We start from the raw sequence: 17,807 nt of genomic DNA, 5'->3' as shown, positions 1-17,807 counted from the left end.
GTGGCACCAGCACCAGTGCCTAAGGTCCAATTTTTCTGCCCCTGTTTAACAGGGACATGTAATTACAATTCTTGATATAATATTTCACAGGAGGGCCCGTTCCTGTGCCCACCCAGAGTAACTGTGAGGACTTATAGTGTTGTGGCACCAGCACCACAACCACCAAAGGTCAATTTTTCTACCACTGTTCAACAATGGCATGTAATTACAATTCTTGATATAATCGTTCACAGCAGGGCGCTCCAGCGCTCACCAAGAGTCACTTTGAGGGCTTACAATGTTGTGGCAAAACCAACACCTTGTTCCGCCATTTCTGCAGAGCATATAGGGCAGGCCCCTACTTTCAAACATCCAACTTACAAGCATCTCCTACTTGCAAACGGAAGGAGACAACAGCAAGTGAGATGAAAAAAGGTGTACGACAAAACAAATTATACAGGGGTGATAACCCTTCCCTATGTTTTCCAATAAGCTTAAAAATAGTTTTTTTGACTGGAGCTACACTTTAAAAATGTACCAGTTGAAAATTACAAACAGATTCAACTTAACACAACAAACCTACACAGTCCCTGTCTTGTTTGCACCGCCTGTATACTGCTGTTCTGAGTATATAGGGCCTGGGGGCCACACGCATTTCCTTTTTTTAATATGACAACTTGTGTCACTACTGAGATGCTTGAACTATGAGAAGCCTATGTTTTTCCCTATGTGATACCACGTTGAGTTGGGAGTGACTTGTGGAGCAACAGCCATAGCCCCAGTATGTGACATATTTGGGATCGCCTGAGGGGGAACTGCTACCCGGATATCCTTTGATTGTTTTTGCCTGTGGTGACCCTCTGTAACGGGGGGGTCGCTCGGATCCGGTAAGGAGCCAATTTATTTATTTGGTGATGGGAAAAGCACATTATACTCTTGGAGAAGACTACTAATTTGTGCACTTCCAATTTAGCTATTCATACGAAGATTTTTTTACTGGTGTTTATTTACCATATGGACACTTTACAGCAATAATTTGTCAGATAATCATATGGACACTATATAGAGTTTTTTAAGAATATTGTTCTGGTAATTTATTTTATGAACTTTTTTTCAGCTTTGGAGCATGTTTTAGAAAAAAAATTATTTTTATTTTTTTTAATTTTTTTTTTATCTTTAGGGGTATACACAGATATAACATTAAAACCGCAAGCAGTTTTAAATGATGTTATTTCCGTTAAATGTCATTTTGTGCAGGGACTGTTCTAAACACGGGAAACACGTGACACTTCACAGGCATACTACAGACACCCCCCAGGCACGATATTTAAAGGAATATTTCACATTTTTTTCACTTTAATCGTCATTAAAATCAGTGCTCCCGCCAAAATGCCCATTTTTAAAAACATTTTAGGCATTGACCCATGTCCCCTGGGGCAGGAGCCAGGTCCCCAAACCTTTTTTAGGACAGCAGCTTGCATATTAGCCGTTAAAATTAGCACTTTTAATTTCGAACGTTCGAGTTCCATAGACTTCAATGGGGTTCTAAAGTTCTTACGAATTTGGGGTCCGTTCGAAAGTTCTCGTGCGAACCGAACCGGGGGGTGTTCGGCTCATCCCTAATCACCAGCAGCGTGCCATACAGCAATGACAACTGCACCGTGATAGAGTGATCTGACACCAGCACCGTGATAGAGAGCACTGACATCAGCAGCGTGACATACAGCAATGACGCCTGCACCGTGATAGAGTGATCTGACACCAGCACCATGATAGAGAGCACTGACATCAGCAGCGTGACATACAGCACTGACACCAGCACCGTGATATACAGCACTGACACCAGCACCGTGATATACAGCACTGACACCAGAACGTGATATACAGCACTGACACCAGCACCGTGATAGAGAACACTGACATCAGCAGCATGACATACAGCAATGACACTTGCACCGTGATAGAGTGATCTGACACCAGCACCGTGATAGAGAGCACTGACATCAGCAGCGTGACATACAGCAATGACACCTGCACCGTGATACAGTGATCTGACACCAGCACCGTGATAGAGAGCACTGACATCAGCAGCGTGACGTAAAGCACTGACACCAGCACCGTGATATACAGCACTGACACCAGCACCGTGATAGAGAGCACTGACATCAGCAGCGTGACATACAGCAATGACACCTGCACCGTGATACAGTGATCTGACACCAGCACCGTGATAGAGAGCACTGACATCAGCAGTGTGACATACAGCAATGACACCTGCACCGTGATAGAGTGATCTGACACCAGCACCGTGATAGAGAGCACTGACATCAGCAGCGTGACATACAGCACTGACACCAGCACCGTGATATACAGCACTGACACCTGCACCGTAAGCAGCCCCAGGAGGAAGTCAGCATAGCACAGGGATGGTGGGAGCCCCTCATAATGAGCATAGCACAGGGATGGTGGAAGCCCCTCATAATATGCACAGCAGAGGTACAGCCCCAGGAGGAAGTCAGCACAGCACAGGGATGGTGGGAGCCCCTCATAATAAGCAGCCCCAGGAGGATGTCAGCATAGCACAGGGATGGTGGGAGCCCCTCATAATAAGCAGCTCCAGGAGGAAGTCAGCACAGCACAGGGATGGTGGGAGCCCCTCATAATAAGCAGCCCCAGGAGGATGTCATCATAGCACAGGGATGGTGGGAGCCCCTCATAATAAGCAGCCCCAGGAGGATGTCAGCATAGCACAGGGATGGTGGGAGCCCCTCATAATAAGCAGCCCCAGGAGGAAGTCAGCACAGCACAGGGATGGTGGGAGCCCCTCATAATAAGCAGCCCCAGGAGGATGTCATCATAGCACAGGGATGGTGGGAGCCCCTCATAATAAGCAGCCCCAGGAGGATGTCAGCATAGCACAGGGATGGTGGGAGCCCCTCATAATAAGCAGCCCCAGGAGGAAGTCAGCACAGCACAGGGATGGTGGGAGCCCCTCATAATGAGCATAGCACAGGGATGGTGGGAGCCCCTCATAATATGCACAGCAGAGGTACAGCCCCAGGAGGAAGTCAGCACAGCACAGGGATGGTGGGAGCCCCTCATAATAAGCAGCCCCAGGAGGATGTCAGCATAGCACAGGGATGGTGGAAGCCCCTCATAATAAGCAGCCCCAGGAGGATGTCAGCATAGCACAGGGATGGTGGGAGCCACTTATAATAAGCAGCCCCAGGAGGATGTCAGCACAGCACAGGGATGGTGGGAGCCCCTCATAATAAGCAGCCCCAGGAGGATGTCAGCATAGCACAGGGATGGTGGGAGCCCCTCATAATAAGCAGCCCCAAGAGGAAGTCAGCACAGCACAGGGATGGTGGGAGCCCCTCATAATAAGCAGCCTCAGGAGGATGTCAGCATAGCACAGGGATGGTGGGAGCCCCTCATAATAAGCAGCTCCAGGAGGATGTCAGCATAGCACAGGGATGGTGGGAGCCCCTCATAATAAGCAGCCCCATGAGGAAGTCAGCACAGCACAGGGATGGTGGGAGCCCCTCATAATAAGCAGCCCCAGTAGAAATATGACACCGCTCAACCTCTTCAAACAGGAGGGTACGGGCATATAGTACAGTGTGCTTTTTTTGGCCAAGGAATTGAGCCAAATGAAGAAAGGTCTGTGTGCTCGATTAAAAAAATTGTTTATAGACATATACATGGTCTACTGGTCACATGTGTTGAATTCCTCCGAGATCCATGCCTCATTCATTTTTAGAAATGTGAGGTAGTTAACACTATCGTGAGCTAGGCGAGTACGCTTATCAGTCACAATCCCCCCTGCTGCGCTGAACGTCCTTTCGGACAGGACACTGGACGAGGGGCAAGCCAACAGTTTGATTGCAAATTGGGCAAGCTCTGGCCAGAGGTCAAGCCTGCCCACCTAGTAGTCCAGGGGTTCATCACTCCTCAGAGCGTCCACATCGGCCGTTAACCCGATGTAGTCGGACACCTGACAGTCTAGGCGTTCCCTGATGCTGGATCCGGATGACACCTGTCGATAGGTCGGCTGAAAGAATGAGCTCATATCCAAAGTCACCAACACATCTTCAAACCGGCCTCTTCTTGCAGGCGCTATTGGATTTGTACCCGCAACTCCTTCTCTGGGAGTGGGAATTGCTCCTCTGCCAGCGCATGCAAAAGCAGAATGCAGCATTTCTCAAAGCAAGGCCTGGAAGTGCTCCATTCTGACAGCCCTCTGTGACGGCGGTAACATTTCCGCCATTTTGTGTTTGTACCGGGGTTCTAAGTACGTTGCCACCCAGTACTGGTCCTTGACCCTTATGCTTTTTATACGGGGGTCCCTATTAAAACACTGGAGCATGAAGGCCCCCATTTGCACTAAACTGGAAGCGGTGTGGTGGCCTGGCTCCTGCTCATCATCCAGGATAATGTCGTCCTCTTCATTCTCCTCTCCCCATCCACGCACAACAACAGGGATCCCAGAAAGGTTTAAAGCATGCTCTTCTTGCTCCTCCTCATCCGCCCCGGCACCATCCTCCTCTGACTCCTCTTCAGACTCCTGTTGTTCACTTGTCTTAGATAGAGTAGCCCCCCCTGGGAATTCATCCAGCATTGCGTCTTCCTCATCTTCCCGCTCCTGCTCCTCCACAGCTTGATCAATGACACGACGCAATGCACGCTCCATAAAGAAGGCATAAGGTACCATGTCACTGATGGCGCCATGGCTGCGACTGACCAGTTTGGTGATCTCCTCAAATGGGTGCAGAAGTCTGTATGCGTCGCGCATGAGCAGCCACTGGCACGGTGAAATAAAACCCAGCTCCCCAGAACCTGTTCTGCCGCAGAGTACATACAGGTAGACGTTAACTGCACGTTTCTGCTGGAGCAGCCTATCAAGCATATAGAAGGTTGAGTTCGGGCAATCGCAAATAAGACGTCTGACTGGCAGATTGTGTCGCCGCTGAATGTCAGCAAGGCGAGCCATGGCCGTGTAAGATCTTCAGAAATGGGCCGAGATTTTCCTTGCCTTCCGCAAGATGTCCTGGACCCCAGGGTATTTGACAACGAATTGCTGCACGACCAAGTTTGAGACGTGTGCCATGCATGGCACGTGCGTAATTTTGCCCTGTTTCAATTTGCTAAGCAGATTGGCACCGTTGTCACACACCACTTTACCAACTGTCAAATTGAGCGGTGTTAGCCACTCATCTGCCCGTGAACGCAAAGCTGAAAGGAGTGCGTCGTGTCAATAACACTGTACCTCTTGTCCACCTGTTGGAGCATGCGCTGTGTGGAATAATGGACAGGGCACTTGAGGCAGAACAGAGGCAGGAAGAGGAGGACTTCCTTGCCTCTCAAGGCCCTCTTTATCCAGACAGTGTTCCTGCTGTCCCATCTATCACACAGGAAGAGGAGGAGGAGGATTGTGTCAGCATGGAGGTGGAGCCTGGCACTCAGCATCAGCATCAGCAGTCTTTTAGGGATGATTTACAGTTCCAAGAAACCCGTGGACTTGCACGTGGCGTGGAGGAGGTGGCTGTGGATCATGTCGTCCTTTGTGACCCAGAGGATTCCGGACTGAATGCCTCAGATAACCTATGCTGCATGGCCTCCCTGAACCTGCAAAGCCAGCGGAAGGATCCTTGTATTCTTTGGATCAAGGAGAGGGACCATTACTAGCTGGCAACTCTCCTTGATCCACGGTACAAGGGTAAGGTTGTGGACCTTAGCTTGCCGTTGCAGAGGGAGCAGAGGAGCAGTGGTGAAGGTGGCCATCTGACCAATGCGTTCAGAGAATTTTTTAGTCCGCAGCCCCAAGGTATGATCGGTATCGGTTCCAGCAACCATCGCCAGCGTCTGATTTACATGGTGCAGGAATGCCTAGGGACAAGGTCAGACTTGGACACCTTTCCCACCAAAAATCCTCTAGCTTACTGGGTCTTGAGGATGGATCACTGGCCAGAACTTGCACAGTGTGCAATTGAGCTATTGGCCTGTCCTGCATCCAGCAACATTGAGTGCTGCTGGAGGCTTTGTAACCGATCACAGGGTACGCCTGCCCACTGACTCGGTTGATCAACTGACTTTCATAAAGATGAATCAGCCTTGGATCACCACCAGCTACCAAGCACCTGAAGCTTATGTAACCGAATAATTTTTTTTGAAATGTCACATCCCTTCAAAACCTATGCCTGTACTAATGCTGAGTTACTATCCTGTTATGTTGACTGACTATCTTCTTCCTCCTCAATTATCCTACTGATAGCTTGGAAGACAATTTTTGGTTCTGGGTGCTGCCACCAGTGGCTAAGGCCCAATTTTTTCAGCCCCTGTTTAACAGGGGCATGTAATTAAAAATTTTAATGCAATACTTTGCAGCATGGCTCATTCCTGCACTCCAACTACAGTATCTGGGAGAGGTTGCAGTGTCGTGGCACCAGCACCAGTGCCTAAGGCCCAATTTTTCAGCCCCTGTTTAACAGGGGCATGTAATTACAATTTTTGATGCAATGCTTTGCAGCAGGGCTCATTCCTGCACTCCAACTAGAGTATCTGAGAGAGGTTGCAGTGTTGTGGTACCAGTGCCTAAGGCCCAATTTTTCAGCCCCTGTTTAACAGGTGCATGTAATTACAATTCTTGATATAATATTTCACAGCAGGGCCCGTTCCAGTGCCCCCTGAGGGTAACTGTGAGGACTTACAGTGTTGTGGCACCACCATCACCAAAGGCCCAATTTTTCTACCACTGTTCAACAATGGCATGTAATTACAATTCTTGATATAATAGTTCACAGCAGAGCCCTCCAGCGCCCAACAAGAGTCACTTTGAGGGCTTACAGTGTTAACTTGTGGCAACACCAACACCTTAGGGCCAAATTTCTGCAGAGCATTTAGGGCAGGCCCCTACTTTCAAACATCCAACATACAAACCTCTCCTACTTGCAAACGGAAGGAGACAACAGGAAGTGAGATGAAAAAAGACAGACGGGCAAAAAAATTATACAGGGGTGATAACCCTTCCCTATGTTTTCCAAAAAGCTTAAAAATAGATTTTTTGACTGGAGCTACACTTTAAAAACTTACCAGTTCAAAATTAAAAACAGATTCTACTTAACACAACAAACCTACACAGTCCCTGTCTTGTTTGCACCGCCTGTATACTGCTGTTCTGAGTATATAGGGCCTGGGGGCCCCACGCCTTTCCTTTTTTTAATTTGGGTACGGGGTTCCCCTTAATATATACAAGACCCAAAGGGGCTGGTAATGGGCAGGGGGGCTACCCATGCCATTTTTTTTCCGTTAAATTAAATTTTGTGGGGGCGTGGCCTGACCTTGCATGGCATAGGGCGTGTGTCTCAGGGGCTCCACCGAGTAATCCTGCTTCACACGAAAATCCTGTGACACCACAGCGCAAATTTCTCCCCGCTCAGACCTGGAAGGCTTCCCCTATCTCCGGTAGTCATGTCTCCCCCGAAATCCCAGTGATCGGCAGCGGCGAGGCTGGCACAATACCACCGACATGTACGTGGGGAGGGAGAGGAAAATGGTGGAGCTGAGGAGACGGGAGGAGAGCGCAGGACGGGAGACACGGACAGACTACTTGAGGCTATTACACTATGCCGCACATCCCTCACATCATAAATTGAGGAAGTGCAAATGGACATCTTAATACGGCAAGACTTTCAGAAACTGCGTGAGCGGGTCAGGGATACTGAGGCCCGTATTAGCAATGTGGAGGACGCTCTCACGCCAGTACAGAATGACTCATGCAGAAGCAAATAGACCAAATGCTTGCTAAACAGGACGATATGGAGAATCGCATACTCAGATGCAACATCCGTCTGATTGGTCTCCCAGAAGGAGCAGAAGGTAAAGACCCAACTACTTCTCTGGAACAATTGCTGATTAACACATATGGGCGTGAATCTTTTTCCCCCATGCTGGCGGTGGAGCGTGCGCATCGCATGCCCGCTAGGCCTCCACCACAGGGAGCCCCTCCACGCACCTTTATTGCAAAGCTATTGAACTATAAGGATAGGGATGCTGCCCTATGCATTGCCAGAGTAAAGGGAAACATACCCGTTGGCAATACTAAAGTGGCAATTTTTCCTGATTTCTCTGCAGAAATCCAGAAATGCCGACAGAGCTTCATGGAGGCGAAAAGATTTCTGCGTGCGCAACAAGTGAAGTACTCCATGTTATTCCCAGCACGCCTTAGAATGGAGGCCGGAGACCGGGCGCTCTTCTTTGAACAACCCAGAGAGGTCATATCCTGGCTGGAGCGCAGAGCGACTCTGGATAGAGCTGACTGAGAGACCATTGGATGGGTGAGATATGCTCTCCTCTTCTTTCCCTTAACGCCATGGAACCATAGCCTGTTACCTGGTGTACTCTTCCTGTTTCAACACCTTTAGTATGCTTATTTAGAGATAAGGGGAAATTGAGAAAAGGGACTGGAGGGTAACCAACCCCCGGGACTTTTATGACGGCACCAAATATATTTAAACGGTAAGTAAAATCGATAAAGTTTTATTTAGTGTACAGAGAACATTTTTCAGACAAAAAAGACAACTTCATCCATTTACATACAGAGTAGAAAATGCGGGTATACAAAAGTTGGTATAAGGCGGATAGCGGCCAGAGCACCATTAGGGATCACCCATTCCTCCCCCCATGAATCTGCAGAGGCACGAGAAACATATATAGTGTATCTGGGCCATTTAAATGTGATCTTAACATGGCACAATCAATATTATAGACATACCTGGTGATACCAAGAGGGGGACTAAACTAGAACCAGTTGGACGTGCCCAGTACCAGCGAACCCCATATATTGTCAGATGAAAATTGAACAGAATATGTTTTTGAACACGAGAAATTTCTCTGTGCTAATCTATGAAACGAAAGAGTAAAAAGAAAAACAATACTGGCATAATACTGATGGGGATATGGCTTTTCTTTTTACTCTTTCGTTTCATAGATTAGCACAGAGAAATTTCTCGTGTTTAAAAACATATTCTGTTCAATTTTCATCTGACAATATATGGGGTTCGCTGGTACCAGGCAAGTCCAACTGGTTCTAGTTTAGTCACCCTACAAGACTCCACAGATTACCACATTCATATACGATTTAAACTGCATTGTTTCTTTCCTACATGTTTCGCTCTTCTGAGCTTCCTCAGGACAATTGCAGCATACAGCAATCAATAGAAAACTGAAATTATACAAAAAGATTTATTTTAAAATACATATACACAAATGGTTCTGTACACACAAAACCCTCGAGGGGCACAGAAAGTGTCCACCTACACAGGTTGACACAACCAGTTAAGTAGATCTGGTGGTGGATTCATTCGGGTCCAATGTATTGGTCGGAAAGGAATGAAACAACCACCTTTAAAGTATTGAAACACAAGGACATAGTTTTCATATCAGTATTAAATAGCAAATTGATTCCCTAGAAGGGAGCAACCAACTCAGTCATATGAGTGGCATCCCAAAGAAAAAACAATTAGATAAACAAAATATAGAATATAATTCTCCATCATGGAGATTGCAGATAGAATTATATAAAACAAAAAAACAAGAAAAAGAGACAAAAAAATAAAACAAACAAAAACGAAAAAAAACATCTTACCCCATATAGCTGATGAATTTATATAAATGTTTATCGCTGTTTCCAAATATTATACACATCAATTTGTGCTTAGTCGAGGATAAATTATCTTCTCCTCCTTTACCATCAAACAGGCGGATCGCGGCGAGAGCACCATTAGGGATCCCCCATTCCTCCCCCCATGAATCTGCAGAGGCAAGAGAAACATATATAGTGTATCTGGGCCATTTAAATGTGATCCTAACATGGCACAATCAATATTATAGACATACCTGGTGATACCAAGAGGGTGACTAAACTAGAACCAGTTGGACGTGCCCGGTACCAGCGAACCCCATATATTGTCAGATGAAAATTGAACAGAATATGTTTTTGAACACAAGAAATTTCTCTGTGCTAATCTATGAAACGAAAGAGTAAAAAGAAAAGCCATATCCCCATCAGTATTATGCCAGTATTATTTTTCTTTTTACTCTTTCGTTTCATAGATTAGCACAGAGAAATTTCTCGTGTTCAAAAACATATTCTGTTCAATTTTCATCTGACAATATATGGGGTTCGCTGGTACCGGGCACGTCCAACTGGTTCTAGTTTAGTCACCCTACAAGACTCCACAGATTACCACATTCATATACGATTTAAACTGCATTGTTTCTTTCCTACATGTTTCGCTCTTCTGAGCTTCCTCAGGACAATTGCAGCATACAGCAATCAATAGAAAACTGAAATTATACAAAAAGATTTATTTTAAAATACATATACACAAATGGTTCTGTACACACAAAACCCTCGAGGGGCACAGAAAGTGTCCACCTACACAGGTTGACACAACCAGTTAAGTAGATCTGGTGGTGGATTCATTCGGGTCCAATGTATTGGTCGGAAAGGAATGAAACAACCACCTTTAAAGTATTGAAACACAAGGACATAGTTTTCATATCAGTATTAAATAGCAAATTGATTCCCTAGAAGGGAGCAACCAACTCAGTCATATGAGTGGCATCCCAAAGAAAAAACAATTAGATAAACAAAATATAGAATATAATTCTCCATCATGGAGATTGCAGATAGAATTATATAAAACAAAAAAACAAGAAAAAGAGACAAAAAAATAAAACAAACAAAAACGAAAAAAAACATCTTACCCCATATAGCTGATGAATTTATATAAATGTTTATCGCTGTTTCCAAATATTATACACATCAATTTGTGCTTAGTCGAGGATAAATTATCTTCTCCTCCTTTACCATCAAACAGGCGGATCGCGGCGAGAGCACCATTAGGGATCCCCCATTCCTCCCCCCATGAATCTGCAGAGGCACGAGAAACATATATAGTGTATCTGGGCCATTTAAATGTGATCTTAACATGGCACAATCAATATTATAGACATACCTGGTGATACCAAGAGGGTGACTAAACTAGAACCAGTTGGACTTGCCCGGTACCAGCGAACCCCATATATTGTCAGATGAAAATTGAACAGAATATGTTTTTGAACACAAGAAATTTCTCTGTGCTAATCTATGAAACGAAAGAGTAAAAAGAAAAGCCATATCCCCATCAGTATTATGCCAGTATTATTTTTCTTTTTACTCTTTCGTTTCATAGATTAGCACAGAGAAATTTCTCGTGTTCAAAAACATATTCTGTTCAATTTTCATCTGACAATATATGGGGTTCGCTGGTACCGGGCACGTCCAACTGGTTCTAGTTTAGTCACCCTCTTGGTATCACCAGGTATGTCTATAATATTGATTGTGCCATGTTAAGATCACATTTAAATGGCCCAGATACACTATATATGTTTCTCGTGCCTCTGCAGATTCATGGGGGGAGGAATGGGGGATCCCTAATGGTGCTCTGGCCGCGATCCGCCTGTTTGATGGTAAAGGAGGAGAAGATAATTTATCCTCGCCTAAGCACAAATTGATGTGTATAATATTTGGAAACAACGATAAACATTTATATAAATTCATCAGCTATATGGGGTAAGATGTTTTTTTTCGTTTTTGTTTGTTTTATTTTTTTGTCTCTTTTTCTTGTTTTTTTGTTTTATATAATTCTATCTGCAATCTCCATGATGGAGAATTATATTCTATATTTTGTTTATCTAATTGTTTTTTCTTTGGGATGCCACTCATATGACTGAGTTGGTTGCTCCCTTCTAGGGAATCAATTTGCTATTTAATACTGATATGAAAACTATGTCCTTGTGTTTCAATACTTTAAAGGTGGTTGTTTCATTCCTTTCCGACCAATACGTTGGACCCGAATGAATCCACCGCCAGATCTACTTAACTGGTTGTGTCAACCTGTGTAGGTGGACACTTTCTGTGCCCCTCGGGGGTTTTGTGTGTACAGAACCATTTGTGTATATGTATTTAAAAAAAAATCTTTTTGTAGAATTTCAGTTTTCTATTGATTGCTGTATGCTGCAATTGTCCTGAGGATGCTCAGAAGAGCGAAACATGTAGGAAAGAAACAATGCAGTTTAAATCGTATATGAATGTGGTAATCTGTGGAGTCTTGTAGGCTTATATACCAACTTTTGTATACCCGCATTTTCTACTCTGTATGTAAATGGAGGAAGTTGTCTTTTTTGTCTGAAAAATGTTCTCTGTACACTAAATAAAACTTTATCGATTTTACTTACCGTTTAAATATATTTGGTGCCGTCATAAAAGTCCCGGGGGTTGGTTACCCTCCAGTCCCTTTTCTCAATTTCCCCTTATCTCTAAATAATCTTTAACTGGGATGTGGCACCCTTTTATCATCCATACGAATGTGACCATTAGCCTTTTTCTATATATATCCTTTGTCCACCTTTAGTATGCTGGCTCCGACGCTGTCCGGGACTGGGCACACCCTTAGTGACAAGGTTCCCTGAGCCCTTTACACTTTGAGGTCTCCTAGACCTAGACAGAAACTTTCTACCCACTAGCCAGATGAAGGAAGGGCTCTCCTGCCTGCTGCTGGTGTCAATGTTTATGGAGGTTTTTCTTTTTTTGATGTCCCCACTGAGGGACTTTTTCTTTCTACATACCTGTTCATGTTATTTTTTCTTTTCCCGGAGCAAGGGGAAATATGTTAGTCCTACTGACCAACCGCAACTGCTCTATTGTCCAATGGGACCTTTCATTATGATGATGTGGTTGACCGCTGGGACTGAACCTTAGATGACACTTTTGCCTCTTCATACAGGTCACCCCTGCATATTGTTGTGCAGAGTGGCCTGTTTCAATTTACCCACTGGTCCCGGTGGCTACAGCTTTATTTCAGGTTTATTTTCATCAGTTTTTTTTTTATTCGATTAAAATGGTTTTCCCAGATGGACATTTTTGGTTTTTGAGGGACTATACCCGCACAATTTGGGGCAGGTGCAGGGTAGGGTGGGGGGAGGGTGGTAGGTTTTATTGGGTTTCCATGCAGAAGATTACTATGAACATGTGCAAATAGTACATGTGCAGTTGATGTTTATGCTTGACCGAGAACTATTGTCTGAAGGTGAAGCCATAGGAGCGCCAGTACGTGGAACACCGGAGGTATTACTTACTGTATATGACTTTATATGGTGTCTGTAAGATTTCTTACCTGGAACGTGAGGGGCCTGCGTGATAAAATTAAGCGCACGGCAGCCTTCACGTTCCTTAAGAAACAGAGGGCGGAGGTGATGGTGTTAGTTGAGACACACGTGGAAGGTGGAATGCAGATGGCCCTTAAATGCCCTTGGATTGGCTAGGCGTTTCACTCCACCTACACGTCCCACTCTAGAGGGGTCTCAGTGCTCATAGCCAAATCTGTTCAATTTGAGCTCTGTGAGGAGCTCACATACCCGCAGGGCAGATACGTTTTTCTACATACTAAGCTCTATGGGGAACCCTTCCTAACTATGGCCTTTTATATCCCTCCTCCATTCACCATGTCATTAATTGTTGAAGGACTTACCTTTATGGCCAGGCACCCCTCGATTCCGGTAATATGGCTGGGGGATTTTAACACTACGCTTAATTCTACACTGGACAGGCTCAAACCCCCCGCGTTGACAGCAGGGCAAATGGGAGACACTAGGTTCTCCAAGCTCCTAGCCACCATCCATCTGGTAGACACTTGGAGACACAAGTTCCCCCATGCGCGAGAATACTCGTGCTTCTCACCCACCCACGGATCCCTCTCGCACATTGACTTTATACTAATTTCTCAGCAACTTACCTCCAGACTCATGGACGTAACGTTTTGCCCCAGGGTGCTGTCTGACCACAGCCCATATTCCATAGTGCTTGGAGTACCCCTTAATAGGCTCCCACGGATGTGGCGGTTAAACCCATTTTGGTTGTCACTGTTGCCAGAGGATGACACCATAGAAGCAGAATGGACAAGGTTCTTTGGGGAAAATGACCACGCGGCTTCGGTTCCGGCGGTGTGGGACACATTTAAGCTACATGCTCGCTCGGTACTGACTACCCACATTAACAGACTTAAGGCAGACTCTGCAGATACCTTTAACAAGGCTGTCTCAGAGTTAAGCTCCATTGAACACACATACATAACAGATCCATCTCCGACGAACGCGGACGCACTCAGACTACAGTCAAGGATAGTTTCCCAATTACAACATGAAAAGGCCCGGTAGAAACTTTTCTTTATCAAACAGAAACATTTTGAAAACGGGGAAAAAGCTGGAAAGCAACTCGCGTATTTAGTACATAAAGAAGATAGGCCCCCGATTGTTATTTCTCTGCGCGGACAGGGAGATACAGTGATTACAGATCCACCCGAGGTAACATCTAGAATCAGGGACTTTTTCGTGGACCTATACATCACCACGGTCCCTGACGACACTATCCCGATGGACAGATTCCTAGAGCATGTTTCCCTCCCCCAAGTAACTGAGGATCAGGTGAACGCCCTTGAGCCACCCCTCATTTCTGATGAAATAGCCCGTGCCATTGTGGAATTTGCAAGATCCAAGTCTCCGGGGTCAGATGGCCTTCCCATCGAATTTTATTCTCGTTACCAAGAAATACTGGCACCGAAACTTCTCGCCCTCTATAAATGTCTCTTTGAAACCCTGACGCTACCGCCCTCTATGGGGGAAGCCACAATAGTTTTAATACCCAAACCAGGCAAGGACCCAGATTACCCAGAATCCTACTGCCCTATCTCCTTATTGCAGGTGGACATTAAGATTTTAGCCAAGATACTAGCTGCACGATTGAACGGCGTGATACTTACCCTGATCCACGCAGATCAAGCGGGATTCATGCCGGGTCATAATACGTCGTTCAATCTACGCAGGCACTTTATTAATTTCCAGGCTACCTACGAAGAAGTTGGTGCACGGGTGGTGGTGTCACTCGACACAGCCAAGGCATTCGACTCGGTGGAATAGAGGTATCTTTGGAGGTGCCTGGAGGGCTATGGCTTGGGGCCTAATTTCATTAGGTGGGTTAAGCTGCTGTACCAACACCCAAAAGCCAAGGTGGTGGTGAATGGATGGTTATCCCAGGCATTTAGCCTTAGTAGAGGTACCAGGCAAGGGTGCCTGCTATCCCCACTACTCTTCGCGTTGGCTGCAGAACCCCTGGCTGTGTCGATCTGTGCTGACCCTCAGATAAGGGGGCTGACGGTCGCGCATTTGACTGAAAAAATTAGTCTCTACGCGGATGGCACCCTGCTTTACATGGCGGACTCTGGCCCCTCCCTTGCAAAAGCCCTACACACAATCGAGTGGTTTGGTAGCTTCTCCGGTCTTCGTATAAACTGGGGGAAATCCCAAATCTTACCCAGTAATAGTTTCCCACCGTCGGAATCCCAAGCCAGTCTGCCCCTTCAGCGAGTCGGAACCATTAAGTATTTAGGTGTACATGTCACTAGGAGTCCGGCAGATTATATAGCGTTAAACATAGAACCATTGTTCTCCCTAGTTCGCGCTAAAATTCAAGCCTGGTCCCGTCTCCCCCTTGGGGTCTGGGGGCGCATTAATTTACTAAGGTGTTATATGTGTTATGGCACACCCCAGTCTATCTGCAGCTAAAGAACTTTAAATCCCTTGAAAGTCTTCTTAGGCCTTTTGTATGGGGGAATAATAGGCATAAGCTTACATGGCAGGCTCTGAAAAACCCGACAGATATGGGTGGTACGGCCCTTCCTGATCTAAATTCCTATTATGTTGTCTCACAACTGTCCCAACTCTTTCATGTGGATAAGACTGATAAACAACGCTTTCTCACCCTTCTCTGCCGTTGGGCGCAAATTGCTGGCGACCCGATAGCTAATATATCGATAGGGGTTGGAGGCTCACTACCAAGGCCAAACAGACACTCCATGCTCTTTCATTATAGACGAATATGGGAACTAGCGTCAGCCAAATTAAATTTAACATCACCAAATGACTGTATGCCACTTTGGTATAACAAACAGTTACCAGAATTTCAAGATATCCAGAGCGCTATGCTATGGGTCTCAAGGGGAATGTACTACATGCATTACTTGATTCATGGGGGAATCATTAAAACGTTCCAAACAATCCAGGAGGAATTTGGCGTCCCTGACAATATGCTATTCCAGTACCTTCAGGTCCGGCATGCACTTAGATCGCAGTTCTCACAGTCACCGCCACAGCCTGCTCCCAACCCTATTATTGCAATAGTGAAGGATACTGATTCCAAAAAGCTTATTTCGTGCTTTTACGGTATGCTCGCGGCTCCTGTCTTGGCGAGACTGGCGTATGCTCTAAAGTCTTGTTGGGAGGGTGATGTGGAAGTGCTGACGGATGAGGAATGGGAGGAGGCTCTGGAGATGTGCAAGATGGTGTCCCTTAGACTTCAAGATAGACTATCTCAAATTTATATAACTCATAGGGCATATCTTACCCCCTTCAGGACTGCCAAGTACAATGGGAACCAATCTGTATTATGCCCTATGTGTAACCTTGAGACGGGGACATTCTTCCACCTTATCTGGTCTTGCACTAAACTTCAGGAACTCTGGAAACAAACAGTGTCCTTTCTACACGATGTCATGGGATCACCCCTGGCTCTTGACCCCAAACCCTGTCTCCTAGGGATATTTCCCGAAGTTCTGGATACATTTTTTTTTTTTTTTTTTTAACAGAAATTTTTTTATTAGACAAATCAGCATTACATTGCAAAGTACAGTAGATCCGATATTACACAGTTGTAGAAAGGAAAAGAAAAACCACCTTCATCCAGTATCCATTCAAATATCAATAATCCAGCAGTACAGATAACAGGAGTATCCATTACCCTATCATAAATGCAGGACATCCCCAGCGGAGCTTCACAGCCATCATGCAGGTACCTAACATTTGCGCGAGCCCGCGGAAGGGGGAGGCCAGGGAGGAAATTGTCGGGAGAGAGAGGACAGGGGGGGGGGGGGAATCACCACCGTCTCAGCTCAACTCAAAGTTAGGGGGAGGGGGAACCAGGATCAGCGGACGCATCTATCCAGGATGACCAAATTTTATCAAATTTCCCCGGGCATTGTCTACTTTCGTAGGTCAACTTATACAGGGGGAGCACCAGGTTCACTGATTTCCTCCACAAGGCAGGGGTAGGGGGGTCCTCGAGTTTCCATTTCAGTAGAATCTCGCGTCTGGCATAATACAATGCGAAGGTAAGGCACAGTTTACAGTACCTGTCCCCCTCAACGTCTGCCAAATGACTCAATAGTAGGGTTTGAGGGTCGACCTGAAGGTTCGACCCGGTCACAGCATTTAGCGTAGAAACCACTTCCTCCCAGTAGGGCTGGATTTTGGGACATGACCAGACCATGTGCCAGAAAGTGCCCTCCTCCTGTTTACACCTTTGACAATTAGGGTCTCTTTGGGGGTAAATCCGCGCCAGCCTCTGCGGGGTGAAGTAGGCCCTATGCAGGAATTTAAATTGTATAAACCTGTCTTTCGCGGCTATCATTGTTGGAATGTAAGAAGTCAGGCACTCCTCCCAATCCTCCTCCCCCAGGGACGGAATGTCCGAACTCCACTTCTCCCGGGTCCTGGTCAAACTAGTGTCATGTTCCACCGTTAGGTAAAGATATAAGGTCGACAGGGTTCTCCCCATCACCCTGGAAGTCAGTAGGCGTTCAATGGAGTCCGATTCCAGAGTCAGAGGGGCAGGAAACTGAGCCCCAAAGGCGTGCTTCAGTTGCCAATATCTGAACTGGAAAGAAATTGGAAGC

The sequence above is a fragment of the Lithobates pipiens genome, unplaced genomic scaffold, assembly GCF_037356315.1.
Source record: "Lithobates pipiens isolate NorthernLeopardFrog02 unplaced genomic scaffold, aLitPip1_a1.2 Scaffold_28, whole genome shotgun sequence".
NCBI classification, from domain to species: domain Eukaryota; kingdom Metazoa; phylum Chordata; class Amphibia; order Anura; family Ranidae; genus Lithobates; species Lithobates pipiens.
The sequence above is the reverse complement of the archived record's forward strand: the minus strand, read 5'-3'. Positions refer to the sequence as shown.